The 9,112-nt window shown below is 40.4% G+C and overlaps 1 long non-coding RNA gene across 2 annotated transcripts in view; it reads right to left on the bottom strand.

Annotated features, from left to right (window-relative positions):
* Positions 1–2,098: 2,098 nt before the first annotated feature.
* The window catches only part of LOC117078805, a 279,082-nt gene continuing 272,068 nt past the window's right edge, over positions 2,099–9,112 (bottom strand). Inside the window, exons 4-5 of one of the 2 annotated variants that reach the window (XR_004435166.1) lie at positions 3,914–4,034; positions 2,099–2,213 (exon numbers count right to left, since the gene is read on the bottom strand). This is a non-coding gene — a long non-coding RNA (uncharacterized LOC117078805). Of the gene's footprint in view, positions 2,214–2,826; positions 4,035–9,112 lie in introns of those variants that run through there. The other variant, XR_004435165.1, reaches the window with a different exon arrangement.

Below are 9,112 nucleotides of genomic sequence, written 5' to 3'. Positions count from 1 at the left end.
ATATGTTCAATTTTTGAAAAGTAGTTGAAATTCTCTTATTATGTATAAACTTTTTTTTAAAGAGTCTTTCTTGCTCTTTCATCCATGCACAGTGGCATGATCATAGCTCATTGCAGCCTGGAATTCTGCAGCTCAAGTGATCTTCCTGCCTCAGCCTCTCAAGTAGCTAGGACTATATATATGCGCCACCATGCCCCACTAATATAGGTTTTTAATATATGTATAGAGTTGTTTACAAAATAGACAGAACAAATCTGCAAGTAACCATGCAATCAGCTGCAATGATAGATCTATGACTAATCTTGTGTCAAGTATACTTCCAGTTCCCACTTCCATATTGTTTTGAAGCAAATATCAGACATCATATCATCTCATCCATAAATATTTTCGTCTGTATCTCTAAATTATACGGCCTCTTTTTCAAATGGAGCCACAATAACATTATTATTCGCAATAATTCCCTAACAATATTTTAAAAATTCAGCAAGCATTCAAGTTTCCAAACAGAGCATATATGCAAGTTTTCAATGCTAGAGAAAGAGTTTTTACTTTACTCTCCCTTTCTCCCCTTCTCATTCCGTCTTCCTAAACAGACTTACAATGGTTCCAGGTTTTTGAAGACCACTGGGTCATGACCACCCAGCATCCTAATGTCAGTTAAAAGATGCTTTTAAGAAAGTATCTGCAGATTCACAGTCCTAGAAATTTTGCAAAGAGGAAGAAGAAAAATGTAGGAATGCAAATGATTGTAGACATCTTAGTAAAAGTTTTAGGTCTAGGAATCAAATCTGTCAAACAAAACTAAAAGTAAGAGTGTGTCTGGCCTGAGAACTGGAGATATTGCATTATGTAAATAGATATGTGTTCTTAAAGAAAACGAAATGTAGGGACTTGTCTAGAGTGAGCGAGAAGTTCACTCCACTTGAATGGGATATGATTCTCATATTGTTTTCTTGACTTTAGAAAAAATCTGATAGTCCAAGCTTATCAACTCTACACACATGTACATAAGTATAGTTAACAACAGTTTAATTAAAAAATGACAATGTTCCCTGAATGTTTTATACACACACACACATGAACACACACATACATATACACATTTGAATTCTATGTTTAAAATCCCTCTTTCCAATGGACCTGAATGGTAGAGTTTCCCAGTTTGATTAAATGGTTTTTACTATATATCCTACTTTTGAAATAATAAATATATAAGCAAATATATTTGATGAAATTGCTTTTAAAAATGAATGTTTTAATTTTTACAATTATAGGAAAGTCTGTATGATGATTCAAGTGGCCAGAAAGTGGAAGTTTAGCTTTCTATCACAAATTGTACTTTTGTGGATTCAAGTGACATAGCAACATGCTAGCCATGTTTATTGCTGTGGTTTGAGTATTTATATAAGGGAATTATGGTGCTTCTTGAGCACAGGATGTTTAAACTGATGATATGATGGTGGAATTTATGTTACTAGGACCTCTATTTACTCAACATGACTCAATATTAGAAGCCTTGAGTCATCATTGCGGAAGTTGGCCTAAGCTCTTGAAATACGGTGGTGCTCTGAGATAACTTTCCCATTAGTAAACCTTGATGGTAACAAAAACAGAGGAGTACACAGGCATAATTATCCATGCTGATTCCTTCCTCATTGTAATTGGCCTCAGCAGCAGATAAGTAACAGATAAGCAGAACAGAAATAAACTCCTGCTAGTTGACTTTCTTCTTGAAAATATAAATAATGGGTCTTCCCTCCTCCAGTATCAAATTAAGTCAAAATCTGAGGGTCCCTGCTTAATTTTGATAGGTTTGTTCTTTTTCCAGCACCCCCAGAGATAGCTTTAAAATTTTTAATAAAAGGAAATGAGTAAAATAATGAAGGCTTTAAAAAAAATTACTATTGTAGTACTTCCTTGGGTCATTGCTGGCATTTTAGAAACTGGGAGAGACTACATATTATAAGAAATGCCTTTCAATGCAGGGAAAATATTTATTGTTTTAATAACAAAAAGTGCAGAGAAAAGCAGTTCCAGGGTTGTTTCAGTAACTCAGTGATAGCATCAGACACAGAATCTGTCCATTCTTCTGACCTACCCTGCTGAGTGCTGCAGCTTTAATTCTCCTCCTGTTTGCTGCAGCTTTAATTCTCCTCCTGTTTGCTTCATGGCACAGATCCAGGCATTAAACCCTCACATGGCAGTGTCCAAAGCTGAAGAAGTTAGGCAGGAAGAAACGGGATTTTCATACGATTCTCTCCTTTAATCAAGGAGAAAAATTATTTCCAGAAGCCCCAGCCCCCATCCAACCAACCTCTTCATATCTCAAGTTCTAGATGTTCATACTCAAGACTAATCACTGGTAAAGTGGAATGGGATTATAATGATTAGTTTAGGCAATTTATGGGTTATCCTGGAATTCAACAGACAAAACTCAGTATATAAAGAACTAATCACATCAGGTAATCAAGGAACAACACCTGTCACAGGTTGTACCATGGCTGTCTACCATTCGCCATTGTTTACAAAAAGTACTTGCATAGGTTTCCCAACATTGTATTCTCCAACATGTGTTATATGCCAGGTGTAGCAACATAAATCAACATGAAGAGCAAGAAAAACAAATAAAAGCCAACTTAGTTTTTTAATACTTTAGAGCAGATATGTAACAATTAATATATATATATATATTTTTTTTTAGACGGAGTCTTGCTCTGTCGCCCAGGCTGGAGTGCAGTGGTGCCATCTCGGCTCACTGCAAGCTCCGCCTCCTGGGTTCACGCCATTCTCCTGCCTCAGCCTCCCCAGTAGCTGGGACTACAGGCGACCGCCACCACACCCGACTAATTTTTTGAATATATATATTTTTTAAGGGAAGGCTTATAAGTCAGGTCATTTATTGGAATGTAAATTTGCTCTAACTAAACGAGTATGTGCAGAGGAGGAGAACGTTTGACCTGATGCTTTCAGTCCTACAATAACACCACAAAAAGTCTGTAAAAAGAAGTGTTAATACATGAAGGTAAGTTCATCACCACCATGTAAAAATAATAAGAAGCATATACACTTTTGATGATAGTTCGTCTTTACACACCAGATCCCCGAGTTATTTCTGTGAAGTCAAAATGAAATAAGGCTGTGAAAATGTATCAAAGAATGCCAAAAGATAGCACTAAAGTCCACTGAAGGAAAGAAAAATCAACAAATGAAGATGGAGATTATATCATAGTTGCTTTCCTGGAACAAACACATCTGAGTTTATCTGTTTTCCCAAATATTTCATTTGCTAAGAGATCTTTCCTGATGTTTAAAAGTTTTCATATGATTAGACACCCTTGTGAGTAGAAAACAACACTGTAAAATAGTGATGAAACTTTATAATGAGGCAGCATTTGGCAATATAAGCACCTGATCTGTTGATCATAATGGAGGATTAACCTCTGTGCAGAAAGAAAAGTATTTGTTTAGAGAATGTGTACCAAAGTCGAAGGTATGTAGTGAATCTTCTGTACTTTTGTACTGCTGTTGGCCAGGTGGGCCAGCATCTTGTGGGAGTGTGGTCTGTAAAGAGGGCAGATTTTTAATGCTTTAAATCGATGAATTGAATTGGATCTATTTATTTCCATTGAATTGGATTAGAATTGAATCAGAATCCTCATTCTAGGAAGCTCACCCAAGAAAAAAGACACAAATCTGGAAATTCTGGGTACAAGCATAAAAAGTGGAAGAAAGACAGCACTTGGAAACAACAGGAAGATGATAAGAAAAGAAAAATAGAGCATTTCAGCTGCTACTTGGAGAGATTCTTGGATGTCTTTTTGGGTTTCTTCTTAGCCTGAGCTACTTCTTTATACCACATTCTTACTCCTAACTCAAAATGACACCACTTAAAAAGGCAAAGCATCATACCCACATGGTGGTCCAGGTCATATCTCTGAAGACATCATTCTTGGCACTCCTCTCTTATTTTTCCCCAACATTATTGAGGTACAATTCATAATTAAAAATTGTAGGCCAGGTGAAGTGGCTCACATCTGTAATCCCAAAGAAACAAAAATAATAATTAAAAATTGTATATATTTAAGGCATACGACTGTATGATTTAATATATCTATACATTTTGAAATATTCACTTCAACCAGGTTAATTAACATATCTATCACCTCTCATAGTTACCTTTTTTCATGATGAGAACATTTAAGATGCACTCTCTCAGCAAATTTCAAGTACACATTATCGTTAACTATAGTCATATTGTTGTATTTAGATATTCAGAACTATTTATCTTGCATAAATGAGGAGTTGCACTCCTTGACCAACACCTCCCCATTTCCCCTACGCAGCCCCTAGTAATCACTGTTCTACTCTGTTTCTACAAGTTTGGAATCCCTGCTTTTTATTCTAGTTATAACACAGAGTGTAGCAGGCCAGGTCTCACTAACAGCTGAGCAGCCAGATCTCTATGACAACTGTTTCAGTACTGACTGAGTGATCAAGTTAAATACCAAAAGCTGAAAGAGACAGTGTTCTTGTACACATGCCAGAATATAACAAAAGCCCACCAAGAGTTTTGCCCAGGCCTGTCTTGGGCATTGAAGCATGACAAGATAATGAAGGAATTCTTAACAGGACCCATATAGGATTAAACAACTTTTACTGGGGGTCTAAAGAAACTCCCCAGACGTCCACAAACAAGTTTATTGGGGGACTGAAGGAACTCCCCAAACCTCCATGGCTTAGCAGGAGAAAAGATAAGGGTAATCACTGCTGGCACCTAGACCCATCTAGATTAAGTAAATTTATTGAGGGTCCAGATAAATGTCTTCAAAACTCAGACCTTCCTCTGGATTGGATTAGAAGGGGTTAATCACATATCTTTAGATAAATGCGCACTTCCACATAGACATATAGCTTAGAAGGTTTATAAGTGCTGGAAAACTTTGTAATTTTGGGTTGCTCTGGCTACATTTTGCTGTACTTCTCCCTGTACCTGGTTACAGAATAAACTCTCTTCTTTACCAGTTCATCTGCATCTCGTTATTAGGCTGCGAGAATAAACAGCCTGGCCCTCGGTTCAGTCTGGGAACAAATCTGGTGAGCCAGCCAGGAGCCACTGGGACGTTGATGTGTTCAGCAGCCAGTAGCTTGTGACGAGACAGTCTTCAGGAGGATCCCAGCAGCTTCTAGGTGAGATTTTGCAGGGGATCCCTCCTGACAGCTGTTCCATGCACAAAATCGCATATCCCTGCCACTACTGGGAAAGAACTGAGATCAGGAGTGGAGTCGCTTGAAGGATGAGTTAACTTCACCCTTAATAAGGGACCCGTTGTTTTCCTATCTGGGCTTGCTAAGCCATTTGTCCACCAGGGAAGCAAGACGGTTCATTGACACACCCACTTTGCATTTGGTTAAGATCAGGTTTTGAATTGGTTTTGACTCTGTTCTGCCTGACTGTACTCCTTTTCATGTTCTTGTGTTTGTCCAATATCTGTCTCCACTTGTTTGTGTATCTGTCTTGTCCTTTTTCATAACATATAGGCTCGAAAATGAGAGGTGTTGAGTCCATTACTGCCAGGAGCCCTCTGGGAAGAATGCTGTCAGATTAGTAATAGTTTGGGTATCCTTCTATGACTAAAAGGAAATTAGTTTACTATTGTAATAAGATTTGGCCAACGTATGTTTTAGAATCTGAGGGGAGATGGCTGATTTTGGGGACCCTGAGCTATTTCATTATTTATGAGCTAGAGTCATTTTGTAAGTGTTCAGGGAGATGGGAAGAAATAATCTACGTTAAAATATTTATGTTATTACATAATAAGGATGTCAACAAGAAGGGAGATAAGTTAATCGTGCAGCACCCGGTCAAGGTTTGCCCTGACTCTCAGGGAGATGAAGATAAGGACCCAGAAAGTCAACAGTTGATAAATGTACCTAACCCCATAAGAGAGAATATTCCACTTAGCTTGGTGGGGGCTAATGCCACCCCCCAACCTAGGCAGGAAAGGAGAAAATCACCACCCCCAGAGTATAAGGAAGTAGCAAGGCTCATCTTTCCCTTTTGGACCAAACAAGGCACTAGTTTTGGCAGGGGAACCATCCAACCTGGAGCTGGGCAATTTCCACTTTGACAGTACCCTGTAGGGGTTAACTAGCAGGGGGCTCCGGCTGGTTATTATTGGGCCTACAGCCCTTTCGCACATCCAATTTGTTAAACGGAAAGAACTCTGACCCGAGCTATAGGGAGGACCCCCAGAAAATGACCGAACTGTTCACCACCTTCTTTGTCACTCACTACTCCACATGGGCAGATGTGCAAGCCCTCCTAAACATTATGCTCTCTGCAGATGAGAGGAGGCTAGTATTGGATAAGGCAAAGGAAGAGGCAGAACACCTTCATAATAAAAACCCAGACAAACCCTAGACACTGACAGGGCAATACCCCATACTAACCCTAACTGGGACCCAAGTGAGGCTAATGGAGGCAGAATGCCCGCCTGGAGCATTACAGGAGGTGCATCTTCAAGGGCATTAAGTCAGGGGTACCCAAACCTAAAAGCTTAAACAAAGTGCAAGAGCTCCAACAAAGGTCTAATTAGGATCCATCTGAGTTTATGAAGCATATTTGTCAGACCTACAGGAAGCATCTAGATATAGACCCACACGTCCCTGAAAATGTTAGGATGGCATACCTAACTTTTATAGGGCAAAGTGCCCCTGACATTGGGAAGAAGCTGCAGAAAATAGAAGGGGCTATTGGGATGAAGCCTCTCAACTGATTGATATCACATACAAAATTTACCACAATAGGGAGGTAAAGGAAACTAAAGCCCTGTGGCAGGCAGCAATACTTATGGCAGCAGCAGGGAAAACCCCAAGAGGGAAGGGACCTGCAAAGTGGAAAGGGAAAATAAAAAAGGATCAGTGCACATATTGCTGAGAAATAGGGCACTGGAAAAAGAATTAGCCAAATTTAAGCCAAAATGACCCCAGGCCAATGATGGCAATTAAGCCCAGGAATGAATCAGAGGAAGACTGAAGATGCTGGAAATTCCCAGTAGCTCCAAATCTATCTGACATCAAAATTTCCCCACAGGAGCTTTGGTTAGAGTTAACAGTCAGGAAACAAAAATTGGACTTCATAATCAACACCATTGCTAGTTATTTGGTAGTTAATACACCAATCACTGAATTTTCTGACACATCTGTGAACATAGTTGGTGTTAGCAGGAAACCAAGATCTGAGCAGTTTCTGTGCCCCCTCTCATGTAAAGTGGATAATGATCGAATAACTCACCAATTCCTTTATGTGCTAGACTGCCTGATTCCTTTACTTGGCAGAGATCTGCTACACAAGTTATAAGATGAAATCATCTTTGACCCTGAGAAATGTCAGATGTGTCTCCAAGTACCTCCAGAACAGAGACTGCAGCTGCAAGCACTTCTGGCAAGTGCTGAGATCCCCTGCCCTAAGGTAGAGATGGTCCCCCAGGAAGTTGTCGACAAGATAAAACCAGAATTCTGGGCATCAGACCAACCCAGAAGGGCAATTTATATGAGTCTGGTAAAAATCAAACTGAAGGAAGGGGCCCAACCTATCTGAAAAAAAAACGAAAAAAAATACCCCTCAAAGAGGGAAGCCTGGGAAGCCATCCAGCTAGTCTGAGTCCGATTCTTATGGTATGGCCTAATAAGGCCTTGCCAATCATCTTACAATACTCCTATCTTGCCTGAGCAAAGAAGCCTCACTCACATGAGTACAGATTTGTGCAAAACCTAAGGGCGATTAATGATATTGTGGAAGACATTCACCCCACTGTGGCTAACCTATACACCATGTTTATCTGATTGCCTGGGAATCACAAATGGTTTACAGTGCTAGACTTGAAAGATGACCTCTTTTGCTTATCAATGGATGTAGACAGCCAGCAATTGTTTGTTTTTGAGTAGACAGACCCTGAGACTGCTGCTCCATTTCAGTATCGCTGGACTGTACTTCCTCAAGTGTTTAAGAACACCCCAAATATATTTGGAGAGGCTTTTGCTTATGATTTAAGAACTCTACAATTGGAAAATGGAGTATTGTTGCAATATGTGGATGACTTGTTAATTTCTAGTCCCCCTGAGCAACAGTGCCAGGATAACCCTATTAAAACTTTAAACTATCTGGCAGCTTGTGGGTACAAGGTCTCAAGCAGAAAGGCCCCAGTATGCAAGCAAACTGTGGAATATTTAGGATTTCTTCTATAGATAGGAACCAGAGCCCTGACTGTGGAAAGGCAGAATGCAATTGCTTCCATTTCCACACCCACCACCAGAAAGCAGCTGAGCGGCTTCCTGGGTATGGCCGGATTTTGCCAGATCTGGATTCCTAATTATGGACTAATGGTAAAACCTTTATATGAACTGTTAAAAGGAGCCAGCCATGATCCTTCTGACTGGGAAGCAAGGCACCAATATTTGTTTGAGCAACTGAAGTTTAAGTTACCTCCCCCACTGCCTTAGAGCTTCCAAATCCTCATAATCCCTTCCAGCTTTATGTGCATGAGAGATTGGGTTTAGTGCTTGGAGTCCCAGTGCAAAAGTTAGGTGAAGTATTACAACCCACAGAATACTTTTCAAAGTCCTTTTATCTTAGAGCAGTGACTGCCACTTGTCTGCTACTCAAGGAAGCTGAAAAACTAACCTTGGGCAGCCTGTCACAATATATGTGCCCTACCCAGTGTTACTGTTACTGGAGAAAAAAAGAGATTACTGGCTGACAGCAGGCCGATTGGGTAGATATCAAGCCATACTTTTTTTTTTTTTTTTTTTTTTTTGTGAGACAGAGTCTCGCTCTGCCGCCCAGGCTGGAGTGCAGTGGCGCGATCTCAGCTCACTGCAAGCTCCGCCTCCCGGGTTCACGCCATTCTCCTGCCTCAGCCTCCCGAGTAGCTGGGACTACAGGCACCACCACCACGTCTGGCTAATTTTTTATTTTTAGTAGAGACGGGGTTTCACTGTGTTAGCCAGGGTGGTCTCCATCTCCTGACCTCGTGATCCGCCCGCCTCGGCCTCCCAAAGGGCTGGGATTACAAGCTGAGCCACCGCGGCCGGCCCAAGCCATACTTTTAAA

This window comes from Trachypithecus francoisi, unplaced genomic scaffold, assembly GCF_009764315.1.
Source record: "Trachypithecus francoisi isolate TF-2019V2 unplaced genomic scaffold, Tfra_2.0 Lachesis_group7, whole genome shotgun sequence".
In the NCBI taxonomy this organism is placed as follows: Eukaryota; Metazoa; Chordata; class Mammalia; order Primates; family Cercopithecidae; genus Trachypithecus; species Trachypithecus francoisi.
This window is presented reverse-complemented; position numbering and strand designations above follow the sequence as displayed.